Source organism: Giraffa tippelskirchi, chromosome 10 (genome assembly GCF_054371585.1).
Source record: "Giraffa tippelskirchi isolate mGirTip1 chromosome 10, T2T-mGirTip1v1.2.pri, whole genome shotgun sequence".
NCBI lineage: Eukaryota > Metazoa > Chordata > Mammalia > Artiodactyla > Giraffidae > Giraffa > Giraffa tippelskirchi.
Window position 1 is genome coordinate 59,723,125 of NC_137284.1, and position 14,305 is coordinate 59,737,429.

At 37.3% G+C, this 14,305-nt stretch overlaps 1 non-coding gene across 1 annotated transcript; it reads left to right on the forward strand.

Annotated features, from left to right (window-relative positions):
* The first annotated feature begins 9,975 nt into the window (after window positions 1–9,975).
* Window positions 9,976–10,048, forward strand: TRNAG-CCC (transfer RNA glycine (anticodon CCC)). Its single transcript has one exon. It is a non-coding gene; the product is annotated as a tRNA-Gly (tRNA).
* The last annotated feature ends 4,257 nt before the right edge of the window (window positions 10,049–14,305 follow it).

Sequence of the window (14,305 nt, forward strand, 5' to 3'; positions counted from 1 at the left end):
CTGCTTGCTATATTACTTCATATGGGTATATTATATATATAATATAATATGTACTGCTATCACTATTCTACATCACACTATTTTTTTCTGAGGCATTTGAGAATAAGCTGAAGATATGCCTACTTTTCCCTAAATACTTCCATGTGTATTTACTGAGAACAAGGATATTTTCTTACTTAACCATAGTATAGTTGTCAAAATTAGAAAATCAGATATTTATACACTATTGTTGGCACAGCAACCCACTCCAGTATTCTTGCCTAGAGAATCGATACTATGGATAGTAGAGCCTCATGGGCTACAGTCCATAGGGTCACAAAGAGTCAGACACAACTGAAGTGACTTAGCACATGCACACACATTATTATTGAAACCACAGATCATATTCAAACTTACTTATGCCTCAATAATGTCCTTTATAACATTACGTTAGTTACTTTAGTTAGGATTTTTAGTCTGGAAGAATTCTTTCTTGAACTTAATGTTTTGAAGAAGGTTGTTATTTTTGTTGTTGTTATTTGCCCTTTTTAAAATTAATTCATTTACTTTAATTGGGGGCTAATTACTTTACAATATTGCAGTGGTTTTGCCATACATTGACATGAATCTGCCATGGGTGTACATGTGTTCCCCATCCTGAACCCCCCTCCCACCTCCCTCCCCATTCCATCCCTCTGGGTCATCCCAGTGCACCAGCCCTGAGCACCCTGTCTCATGCATCGAACCTGGACTGGCGATCTGTTTCACATAGGATAATATACATGTCTCAATACTATTCTCTCAAATCATCCCACCCTTGTCTTCTCCCACAGAGTCCAAAAGTCTGTTCTTTGTATCTGTGTCTCTTTTGCTGTTTCACATATAGGGTCATCATTACCATCTTTCTAAATTCCATATATATGCGTTAATATACTGTGTTACTGTTTTTCTTTCTGACTTATTTCACTCTGTATAATAGGTTCCAGTTTCATCCACCTCATTAGAACTGATTCAAATGCTTTCTTTTTAATGGCTGAGTACTATTCTATGGTGTATATGTACCACAGCTTCCTTATCCATTCATCTGATGATGGACATCTAGGTTGCTTCCATGTCCTGGCTACTGTAAACAGTGCTGTGATGAACATTGGGGTACACGTGTCTCTTTCAATTCTGGTTTCTTCGGTGTGTATGCCAGCAGTGGGATTGCTGGGTCATATGGCAGTTCTATTTCCAGTTTTTTAAGGAATCTCCACACTGTTCTCCATGGTGGCTGTACTAGTTTGCATTCCCACCAACCATGTAAGAGGGTTTCCTTTTCTCTGCACCCTCTCCAGCATTTATTGTTTGTAGACTTTTGGATAGGGATAGCAACCATTCTGACCGTCATGAGATGGTACCTCATTGTGGTTTTGATTTTCATTTCTCCAATAATGAGTGATGTTGAGCATCTTTTCATGAGTTTGTTAGCCAACTGTATGTCTTCTTTGGAGAAATGTCTGTTTAGTTCTTTGGCCCATTTTTTGATTGGGTCATTTATTTTTCTGGAATTGAGCTGCGTAAGCTGCTTGTATATTTTTGAGATTAATTCTTTGTTAGTTGCTGCATTTGCTATTATTTTCTCCCATTCTGAGGCTGTCTTTTCACCTTGCTTGTAGTTTCCTTCGTTGTGCAAAAGCTTTTAAGTTTAATTAGGCCCCATTTGTTTATTTTTGCTTTTATTTCCATGGAGAGGGCTGTTATTTTAGAGAAAGTCCCTTAATATAACTTTGTCTGATCTTTCTTCATGATAAGATTTAGGCTGTGCATTTTGGTGGAAATATTACAAGCAATGTTGTGTCACTTTCCATGCATCATATAAGGAGAAATGATGTTAGTTTTGGTCTCTTGGTTAAGGTGATATCTGCAGGTTTCTTCACTTTAGAGTAACTGTTTATTCCTTTGTCATTCATAAGTAATTTGTGGAGAGAGAGTTTCAGACTATGAAAATGTCCTGATCTTTTCCACCCATTAATTTTAGCATCTCTGATTGGCTGATTTTTAACTTAACCACTCGTTCTATATTTATTGCCATTTTACGAGAGGAAAGCTATTTATTCTTTCCTTTTTATCTTTTATATCTGTGGGTATATTTTATCTCATGAATTCTTATGTTATTAAATTGGTTATAATTAATTACTCCATATATTTTGGTATACAACCTATCCCAAAGTTACCAAATGTGAATCCCTTAAAACTGTCTTTCTTATCCTTTCCTTTAAAATAAACCTTCATGTTATACTGCTTTTTTCTTGAAGAGATCTCTAGCCTTTCCCACTCTATTGTTTTCCTCTATTTCTTTGCATTGATCACTGAGGAAGGCTTTCTCTGCATTCAAATGGGTATATCTTTCCTTTTCTCCTTTGCCTTTAGCTTCTCTTCTTTTCTCAGCTGTTTGTGAGGCCTTCTCAGACAACCATTTTGCCTTTTTGCATTTCTTCTTCTTGGGGATGGTCTTGATCCATGCCTCCTGTACAATGTCACAAACTTCCATCCATAGTTCATCAGGCACTCTGTCTATCAGATCTAATCCCTTGAGTCTCTTTGTCACTTCAACTTATAATCATAAGGGATATGATTTAGGTCATACCTGAATGGTCTAGTGATTTTCCCTACTTTCTTCAATTACACTCTGAATTTAGCAATAGGGAATTCATGATCTGAGCCACAGTCAGCTCCTGGTCTTGCTTTTGCTGACTGTATAGAGCTTCTCCATCTTTGGCTGCAAAGAATACAATCAATCTGATTTTGGTGTTGACCATCTGGTGATGCCCATGTGTAGTATTTTCTTGTGTTGTTGGAAGAGGGTGTTTGCTATGACCAGTGCATTCTCTTGGCAAAATTCTATTAGCCTTTGCCCTGCTTCATTCTGTACTCCAAGGCCAAATTTGCCTGTTACTCCAGGTAACTCTTGACTTCCTACTTTTGCATTCCAGCTCATTATAATGAAAAGGACATCTTTTTGGGGTGTTAGTTCTAGAAGGTCTTGTGGGTCTTCACAGAACCATTCAACTTCAGTTTCTTCAGCATTACTGGTTGGGGCATAGACTTGGATTATCGTGATATTGAATAGTTTGCCTTGGAAATGAACAGAGATCATTCTGTTGTTTTTGAGACTGTATCCAAGTACTGCATTTTGGACTCTTTTGTTGACTGTGATGGCTACTCTACTTCTTCTAAGGGATTCTTGCTCACAGTAGTAGATATAATGGTCATCTGAGTTAAATTCACCCATTCCAGTCCATTTTAGTTCACTGATTCCCAAAATGTTAATGTTCACTCTTGCCATCTCCTGTTTGACCATTTCCAATTTTCCTAGATTCAGGGACCTAACATTCCAGGTTCCTATGCAGTATTGCTCTTTCCAGCATGGGACTTTACTTCCATCACCAGTCACATCCACAACTGAGTGTTGTTTTTGCTTTGGCTCCATGTCTTCATTCTTTCTGGAGTTATTTCTCCACTGATCTCCAATAGCATATTGGGCACATACTGACTTGGGGAGTTCATCTTTCATTGTCCTATGTTTTTGCCTTTTCATACTGTTCATGGGGTTCTCAAGGCAAGAATACTGAAGTGGTTTGCCATGCCCTCTCCCATGGACCACGTTTTGTCAGAACTCTCCACCATGACCTGTCCATCTTGGGTGGCCTACAACCAGGCCACATTCAAGACAGATCATATCAGCAGCTCTGTAGTCCTCCACTAGGATCACATCTGGATGGTATGGACATGTGACTTTTGGAAGAGCATCTGAACGGCTGGTAGATGTCATCTTCACAGCCACTGTGGCTCCAGATACAAACAATGACAGATGCAACAGCAAATAAAGGACAGAAATGGTATGGACCTAACAGAAGCAGAAGATATTAAGAAGAGGTGGCAAGAATACACAGAAGAACTATACAAAAGAGATCTTCATGACCCAGATAATCATGATGGTGTGATCACTCACCTAGGGCCAGAAATCCTGAGATACGAAGTCAACTGGGCCTTAGGAAACATCACTAGGAACCAAGCTAGTGGAGGTGATGGAATTCCAGTTGAGCTATTTCAAATCCTAAAAGATGATGCTGTGAAAGTGCTGTGCTCAATATGCCAGCAAATTTGGAAAACTCAGCAGTGGCCAAAGGACTAGAAAGGGTCAGTTTTCATTCTAATCCCAAAGAAAGGCTATGCCAAAGAATGCTCAAACTACTGCACTATCGCACTCGTCTCACACGCCAGCAAAGTAATGCTCAAAATTCTCCAAGCCAGGCTTCAACAGCCTCAACAGTATGTTCAAACTGGATTTAGAAAAGGCAGAGGAACCAGATGTCAAATCGCCAACATCAGTTTGATCATCAGAAAAGTGTGAGTGTTCCAGAAAAACATCTACTTCTGCTTTATTGACTATGCCAAAGCCTTTGACTTGTGGATCACAACAAACTATGGAAAATTCTTCAAGAGATGGGAATACCAGACTACCTGACCTGCCTCCTGAGAAATCTGTATGCAGGTCAGGAAGGAACAGTTAGAACTGGACATGGAAAAACTGACTGGTTTCAAATCGGGAAAGTAGTATGTCAAGGCTGTATATTGTCACCCTGCTTATTTAACTTATATGCGGAGTACATCATGAGAAATGCTGGACTAGATGAAGCACAAGCTGAAATCAAGATTGCTGGGAGAAATATCAATAACCTCAGATATGCAGATGGCACTACCCGTATGGCAGAAAATGAAGAAGAACTAAAAAGCCTCTTGATGAAGGTGACAGAGGAGAGTGGAAAAGTTGGCTTAAAACTCAACATTCAGAAAACTAAGATCATGGCATCCAGTCCCATCTCCTCATGGGAAATAGATGGAGAAACGATGGAAACAGTGACAGACTTTCTTTTCTTGGGCTCCAAAATCACTGCAGATGGTGATTGCAGCCATGAAATTAAAAGACACATGCTCCTTGGAAGAAAAGTTATGACCAACCTAGACAGCATATTAAAAAGCAGAGACATTACTTTGCCAACAAAGATCCATCTAGTCAAAGCTTTGGTTTTTCCAGTAGTCATGTATGGATGTGAGAGTTGGACTATAAAGAAAGCTGAGCACTGAAGAATTGATGCTTTTGAACTGTGGTGTTGGAGAAGACTCTTGAGAGTCCCTTGGGCAGCAAGGAGATCCAACCAATCAATCTTAAAGGAGATCAGTCCTGAGTATTCATTGGAAGGACTGATGCTAACCTGAAACTCCAGTACTTTGGCCACCTGATCAAAGAACTGACTCATTTGAAAAAACCATGTTGCTGGGAATGATTGAAGGCAGGAGGAGGAGGAGACGACAGAGGATGAGATGGTTGGATGGCATCACCAACTCAATGGACGTGAGTTTGAGTAAGCTCTGGGAGTTGGTGATGGACAGGGAATTCTGGTGTGCTGCAGTCCATGTGGTTGCAAAGAGTCGGATACAACTGGGTGACTGAACTGAACTGATACTGCTTTTTTTTTTTAGCTCCATTAACTGTTTCCTGTTTTTAAATGTATTTACCTGTATATTCATGCTTACATAATTAATTGTGTATATAGGAAATGGCTCATGAAATTTCAACCTTTTTTTTTTAATTAGTTTATTTTCTATTTTTCAACTTTACAATATTGTATTTGTTTTGCCATACATTGACGTGAATCCCACCATGGGTGTACGTGTTTTCGTCTTCCAGAAACCCCCTTCCACCTCCCTCCCCATCCCATTCCTCAGGGTCATCCCGGTGCACCAGCCCTGAGCACCCTGTATCATGCATTGAACCTGGACTGGCGATTCGTTTCACATATGATAATTTACATGCTTCCAGGCCATTCTCCCATATCATCCCGCCCTCGTCCTCTCCCATAGAGTCCATAATACTGTTCTATTTATCTGTGTCTCTTTTGATGTCTCGCATACAGAGTTATCTTTACCGATTGACTAAATATCATATATATGTGTTAGTATACACTTTCTAACACCATACACAAAAATAAACTCAAAATGGATTAAAGATCTAAACGTAAGACCAGAAACTATAAAACTCCTAGAGGGAAACATAGGCAAAACACTCTCCGACATAAACCACAGCAGGATCCTCTATGACTCACCTCCCAGAATATTGTAAATAAAAGCAAAAATTAACAAATGGGACCTAATTAAACTTAAAAGCTTTTGCACAACAAAGGAAACTATAAGCAAGGTGAAAAGACAGCCTTCGGAATGGGAGAAAATAATAGCAAATGAAGCAATGGACAAACAATTAATCTCAAAAATATACGAGCAACTCCTGCAGCTCAATTCCAGAAAAATAAACGACCCAATCAAAAAGTGGGCCAAAGAACTAAACAGACACTTCTCCAAAGAAGACATACAGATGGCTAACAAACACATGAAAAGATGCTCAATATCACTCATTATCAGAGAAATGCAAATCAAAACCACAATGAGGTACCATTTCACGCCCGTCAGAATGGCTGCTATCCAAAAGACTACAAGCAATAAATGCTGGAGAGGGTGTGGAGAAAAGGGAACCCTCTTACACTGTTGGTGGGAATGCAAACTAGTACAGCCACTATGGAGAACAGTGTGGAGATTCCTCAAAAAACTGGAAATTTCAACCTTTTATTCAGAGGTCTTCAGTGAGAATAATCTTGACTTGGTAAGGAAATAATTTGCAGGTAAGACAGAACATGCTATCAGATGTCAAACACACTAATCTTCTATTGTTTGTTTTCCCTCATTTTAGCTTTAATGCAGTAGCTTGCAGCAAAGCATCTGTTGTTTTTATCTTTAAGATAACTATCTTCTTATGGGAGTAGGACCTCATTGGATTTGTTAATGTTCTAAGAACACTACATTAGTGTTTGAAACGTGAATCTATACTATCCACCACAAACATTTGCTTTTCAGTACCATTTTACTCTCTTTCATTGTATAAACTTGTAGATCTTTACTCTCTATATACTCTTTACTCTCTATATACTCTTTACTATTTCTTTACATTCTTTTGAAAATTTTTATTCATTTCTTTTATAGTGTATCACAAATTGGTGAATATAGTTCCCTGTACCATACAGTAGGACATTATTGTTTCACAATGATAATGAAACTAGAAATAAATATATAAAACTAAAATAAAACTAATATAAAACTAAAAATAAATAAATTATAAAAAGAAAATTGTAAAATTCACAAGTGGAGATTAAACAACATGCTACTGAACAATCGACAGGTCAAGTTTAAAATCAAAAGAAAAATAAAACTTATCTTGAGATGAATAAAAATGGAAATACAACTTACCAAAATTTATTGGAGCAGCAAAGCAATTCTAAAAGTTAGTTTATAATGATAAACTCCTTTATTAAGAAATTAAGAATCATCTAAAATAGCCTTTTTTTAATACCTCAGAGAACTAAAAGCATTAAACCAAACACAAGCCAAAATTGCTAGGGAGAAATAAATAACAGAGATTAGAGTGGAAATAAATGAAATAGAGACTAAAAGACAATAGAAAAAAATCAATGAAATTAAAAGCTGGTTTTTGGAAAATATAAATAAAATACAGAAACCTTCAGCTAGACTTACTCCCCAAAAAGTGAGAAAATTCAGATGAATAAAATTATAGAGAGGATACATAGTAGATGTAAAGCAAATGGAAAAGATCATAAAAGACTACTGTGAACAATATACAGCAACAAATTGGGCAATCTAGAAGAAATGGATAAATTTCTAGAATTATACAAACTACCAAGGCTGAAACATAAAGAAATAGAAAATCTGAACAGACCAGGTACTTTTAAGGAGATTGAAAAGTAACAAAAATCTCCCAGCAATGAAAGTCCAGAACCAGACAGCTTCACTGGTAAATTCTAACAAACATTTAAGGAAGAAGAATTAATATAAATCCATAAACTCTTCTGAAAAATAGAAGAGAAGTGAACACTTCCAACTCATTTTTATGAAGCTAGCATTACCCTGATACCAAAGCCAGACAAGGATGCTAAAAGAAAAAGAAAATTATAGGCCAATATTCCTAATGAATGTAGTTGCATAAATGCTCAACAAAATATTAGCAAACTGAATTCAACAGTAAAATGAAAAGCCTCATTCACCATGATCAAGTAATATTTGTTGCAGAGATGCAACAATGGTTCAACATATACCAATCAATGTGACACACCACATTAAGAAAATGATGGATAAAAATCATAGGATCATCTCAATAGATGCAGAAAAAGCATCTGACAAAATTCAACATAGATTCATGAATAAACACTCTCGACGAAGTGGGTGTACCTCAACATAATAAAGGTCACATATGAGAAACCCACAGCTAACATCGTATTCAGTGATAACAAGCTGAAAGGTTTTCCTCTAAGATTGAGAACAAGACAAGAAAATCCATTCTGGTCACTTTTATTCATCATCGTATCTGATATCCTAGCCAAGGCAATTGGTTTGGATAGGCAAGTCAATAGGCAAAAAAAGAAGTGTGCATGCATGCTAAGTCACTTCAGTTGTGTCCAACTCTTTGTTACCCTGTGGAATGTAGCCCGTGAGGCTCCTCTTTCCATGGGATTCTCCAGGCAGGAATACTGGAATGTTGCCATGACTTCCTCCAGGGGAATCTTCCCAACCCCTGCATCTCTGATGTCTCCTGCATTGGCAGGAAGGTTCTTTACCACTAGTGCCACCTGGAAAGTCCCCCCAAAAGAAATAAAAGTCATCAAAACAGGAACAGAAGAAGGAAAGCTCTATATATTTGCAAATGACATGATACTACATATACAACCCCAAAGACATCGCCAAAAAAATCTTTAGAGTTAATAAATGAATCCAATAAAGTTGCATGATTGAAAATCATTATACAAAAAATTATTTGTGCTTCTGTACACTAACAACAAACTATCGGAAAGGAATCAATAAAAAACTCCCACTTATTCAGAAAGAATAAAATACTTAGGAATAAGTTTAACCAAGAAGGTGAAAGATCTATACACTGAAAACTGTAATATCAATGAAATAAAGTGAAGAAGATACAAACAAATGCAAAAATATTCCATTCTCAAGGATTGGAAAATCAATATAGTTTAAATGTCTATACTACCCAAAGATTGAACTCTGATCCACAGATTTCAATGCAATGACCATCAAAATTCCAATGATATATTTTAACAGAAATAGAAAAAAAATCCTATAATTTGTATGGAACCACAAAAGACTTGAATAACAAAGCAATCTTGAGAAAAAAGAATAAAGCTGGAGGCATCACACTTCTTGATTTCAGAGAGTCCTTTGGAAATCAATCCTAAAGGAAATCAACTCTGAATATGCATTGGAAGGACTGATTCTGAAGCTGAAGTTGCAATACTTTGGCCACCTCATGCAAAGAGCCAACTCATTGGAAAAGACTCTGATGCTGGGAAAGATTGAAGGCAAAAGGGGAAGGGGACAACAGAGGATGAGATGGTTGGATGGCATCACTGACTCAATGTAGATGAACTTGGGCAGACCCTGAGAGATGATGAAGGACAGGGAGGCCTATAGTACTTGCAGTCCACAGGGTCACAAAGGGCAGGACCTTAGCAGCTCAACAACAACAACAACAAAGATATAGATCTTTTTACATAATATATGTTTGGATTAGAATTGCCATATAAAGTACCTACAATCACAAAATTACTGAATCTCTAAGTTAAGCTCTTACTTAAGTCTAATGTCACTTTCCATCTGATACTTAAATCCCTTGAAACTAATCACTTATGAGTGATTTCCAAAACTAGCAAACATACAGTGAAGGAACTATAGGTACAACCCATTCTAATTTTGCATTTTTCTAATATTTCCTTCCCTTAGCTCATTTACTATCTGGTTTTATTTATTTGTTTGTTGCGATTTTTCCATATTTATTTTTCACTAAGCAATTTTTTTAAAAAAAATAAAGACTTAGGGACTTCCCTGGTGGTCCAGTGGCTAAGACTCTGTGCTCCCAACGCAGGGGACCCAGGTTCGATCCCTGGTCAGGGAACTAGATCCCATATGCTGAAACTAAGAGTTTCCATGCTGCAACTAAGACCTGGTGCAGCCAAAATGAATAAATAAGTATTTATAAAAAATAAAAAATAAAGACTTATTGAGAGAATGAACTTATCATCAGGCCAAGCTACCTCTTTGGAACCTCTCTTTTCCTTTGATAATCAACTAAAAGATGTAAGTTGATGATTATATTTAGATGAAACAAAAGTGGAAGTGTTAGTCACTCAGTCGTATCTGACTCTTTGAGACCCTGTAGATTGTAGCCCACCAGGCTCCTCTGACCATAGAATTCTCCAGGCAAGACTTCTAGAGTGGGTAGCCATTCCCTCCTCCAGGGGATCTTCCCAAGCCAAGGATTGAGCCTCGGTCTCCTGCATTGCAGGCAGGTTCTTTACCGTCTGAGCCACCAGGGAAGCTCTTATATCTAGATATTACTAAGTAATAAAATTGTGTACCTAGAAGATTAATAGGTATTCAACTTTAATCAACCAAATGCTAGGCTGATATATTTAAATGAGTCTATTTTAATAACTTTTTATAAAAAGCAAAACAGAGGCTAATGTTGAAATCAAATTCAAAATTACAACTTAAAGAGGGTTTGAATTGAGTAACTCCATTATATGAAAAAGAAAGTCTCTTCACAAAAAGTATTTGTTGTGATAATGGATCAGGATTGAGATTTGATTATAAACTCATGTTTAGTTTAAAATAAATACAAGATGATTATATATATATAGAAATGAGTATATTTGTTTATCCAGTGGTTGATAGACACATATGTATCTCTTGCTCTGTCAGCTAAGAGGGCTTGAATCAGTGACACTCCAGTGGCAATGGGGAACCAGGGCTCCTTGGAGAAATGGCTGATTCTAGTGCAGGGACTGGAAATAAGATAATCCTGGAGCATATTATAGTGCTAGAAACAGGAAAGTGGCAAAAACAAAATCAAAACCCCACATGATGTCAAAGGGACACACAAGCAAAATGAAAGCTTGACCGGTGGTCAAAGCTGCAACAATCTGGGCAACTAAAAAACAAAACAAAAAACAACAACAACAAAAATAGTACTGGGCTGTAACACAAAGTATAAAATAAATATCTGTAAGTCCATTCTTATAGAACTACATGATTAAACAAATAAAGGACAGAAGAGATAAATTTCTTGTGCAGAGAGTTCTAAATAATTTTTCCAAATACTCTGATGTCAAGAAATGGAGGCATAACCCCCACTCTTTTAATGCGGACTGTACATAGCAACTTGCTTCCAAAGTATACAATATGGAAAGGAGAGGGGAAAGTATCTTTACAGTGGAGGAACCTGGCAAACAATACCTAAGCCAGCTGATTGAGGTTAGCATGAAAGTGTGTGTTCAGTCACTCAGTCAAGTCTGACTCTTTGAAGCCCCATGAACTATAGCCGGCCAGCCTCCTCTGTCCTTGGAATTTTACAGGCAAGAATGCTGGAGTGGTTTGCTGTGCCCTGCTCCAGGGGATCTTTCTGTCCTAGGGATCAAACCCATGCCTCTTGCGTCTTCTGCTTTGGCAGGTGGATTCTTTACCAATAGCGCCACCTGGTATCATACTGAGACAATGTCAATAAGGAGAACTGGGTGTGAGGGTAAAGCATTCTATGTTATCATCTTTTTTTGTAAATCTAAAACCGATCTTAAAAAATAAAGTTTATATTTTTAAAAGTATACACTGAAGTATGAAAAGTCCACTTGGTTTGGACTGTACCTATAAATTCTTAGCAGTCTAAAAAGGTCAATTTAGACTTTCTAGTGAGTTTGAGCAAGCTCCAGGAGATGGTGAAGGACAGGGAAGCCTGGCGAGCTGCAATCCACAGGGTTGCAAAGAGTCGGACGCAACTGAGAGACCGAACAACAACAACAAGGTCAATTGTAATGCTGCTGCTGCTGCTGCTGCTAAGTCGCTTCAGTCGTGGCCGACTCTGTGCTACCCCATAGACGGCAGCCCACCAGGCTCCCCCATCCTTGGGATTCTCCAGGCAAGCACACTGGAGTGAGTTGCCATTTCCTTCTCCAATGCATGAAAGTGAAAAGTGAAAGTGAAGTCGATCAGTCGTGTCCGACTCTTCGCGACCCCATGGACTGCAGCCTACCAGGCTCCTCCGTCCATGGGATTTTCCAGGCAAGAGTACTGGAGTGCGGTGCCATTGCCTTCTCCCAATTGTACTGAGGTATTATTTATTATTCATTCTTTGGAGAAGGAAATGGCAACCCACTCTAGTGCTCTTGCCTGGAAAATCCCATGCATGGAGGAGCCTGGTAGGCTACAGTCCATGGGGTTGCGAAGAGTCGGACAGACCGAGTGACTTCACTTTTCACTCACTTGGTTTGCAACATTTTTTTGATAGAATGATTCAAAGTCATTTAATGTTTTCACTCCCTCAGGTAAAAACTTCTCCATATGCTCTTCAATATGCTATTCTGTAATCTTTTATTGCAATATTTTTTAATAAAAATTCTTTGCAGAAACAATACATTGTGGAGTTGGGTTTTCAACTTTATTGAGTAAAGGACATTAGTTCTTCCTGTTGCAGGTTCAAATAAATCTCACATTTAAAATATATGTCTCATATAAATTACTTTTGTTCTGAAAAGGGAAATGTACCTTGTGAGATAAACAAAATACAGTGCAATATGTGACAGTTGTGGATCTGGGGGGCGGAAAGTGTTCCTAAAATGAGAAATTTCAAGTATAAGGTTGAACAAATTATTCCAATGATGATCAAATAATGGTAGCCAGGGTGTAAAGAACATAAATCTAAGCAAAGCATAATCTAAGAAACTCAAAACACATCATAAATTAAAAATATTTCTACATATTAGAAACAATGTTCAAATAATAAAGGTTTTCACCTTTTTCATGATTTCTCAATAAGGCAGAGGAAGACAGGGCCCTTTTTTGCCATATTTATATAAATATAAAGTTGATTCCTTTTTCTCTATTTTGAGGACTATTTATTAAGATCAAAGACTCTTTCCTGATATTAAAATTCTGCACAACCTCAGAAAAATTCCAGAAAGAAAGTTATTTCCCCCTTTGTTCAGGACTGCATATTCTGTGATGCAAAGGGGGAGAATTCAGTTCAAAATAGGAGTTTTCTACTAATGCATGATGATGTGACAAGTACAGAAAGCAGTCTTTAGATACTGGGGAAAGAAACTGGTACTGCTAAAAAAATTACACCTATTCGTAAATATAGGACAAAAGTATGACTGTATGTCATTTCAGTATCCTACTGAACACTGCCTAATGCGACCACCCAAGGATTATCTAATCCTCTAGGGGATAAACCTTTGTTTAACTTACTAGTTACCTTTGATTAAGACCCAGATTCTGTGAATTGTATGTCAATGATACAGATTTTTTTTTTTTTCCAGTAGAGGTGCAAATGGTAGAAAAGATAATACAAAAGGTTATGGTTTTATTGCCCTGTAGGATATTAATCAGTTTTATCTCTCACTGAGTACTTATTTCAGCAAGTTTTTTTCCTGACTGACTTGATATAAATCAATGTTAATCTCCTTCTCTCTAGCTCTCTTTCTCCATGTATATATTTCAAAGGTTCTTTAGGTCAGATTAACCATTGTACTGCCACCCTTGTTAGGTCAGAGACGCCTTTGATACATGTTTATTTTACATCTATATGAGAGTCATGCTATAATAAAATGATTCAAAGTAGTCTACTTTTCCAAGTGAGAACTTCCACATACTTTTCTCAACCTCTAAAACAGGTTACTGAAAAAAAAAAAAGATTTATGCCTAAACACACTGGTTTAGGGCCACATCACTGTCATCAGTGTTCACCTTTTCCTTACTGTTACATATGTCCTCATTTATTTATGACAAGGGCACAAGACAGTATTTGTGAGCTAGGATCAGTGGTGACAAAACATATATAGCTTAATTTTTGCAAAGTTGAATAGTTTGACCTTGTGATAGGTGAATGAGCTGAATATACATAAGCTTTCAGAGCTTTTAAGCAGATATCAGTTGCAGAAGATGCTTTTGTTTAACATTTACACTTGAAACAAAAACTATTTCATTAATGAAAATCATATTTAACCACCTCTCATTAAGTATTATCTTCAAGGGAACAAAACAGATTTCAATCTGTTGGTTATATGAGGTGAAACAATGGAGATTATCATACTAAGTAAAGTAAGTCAGAAAGAGATAACATTTCCAAGTGGAATCTAAAATATGACACAAATGAACTTAT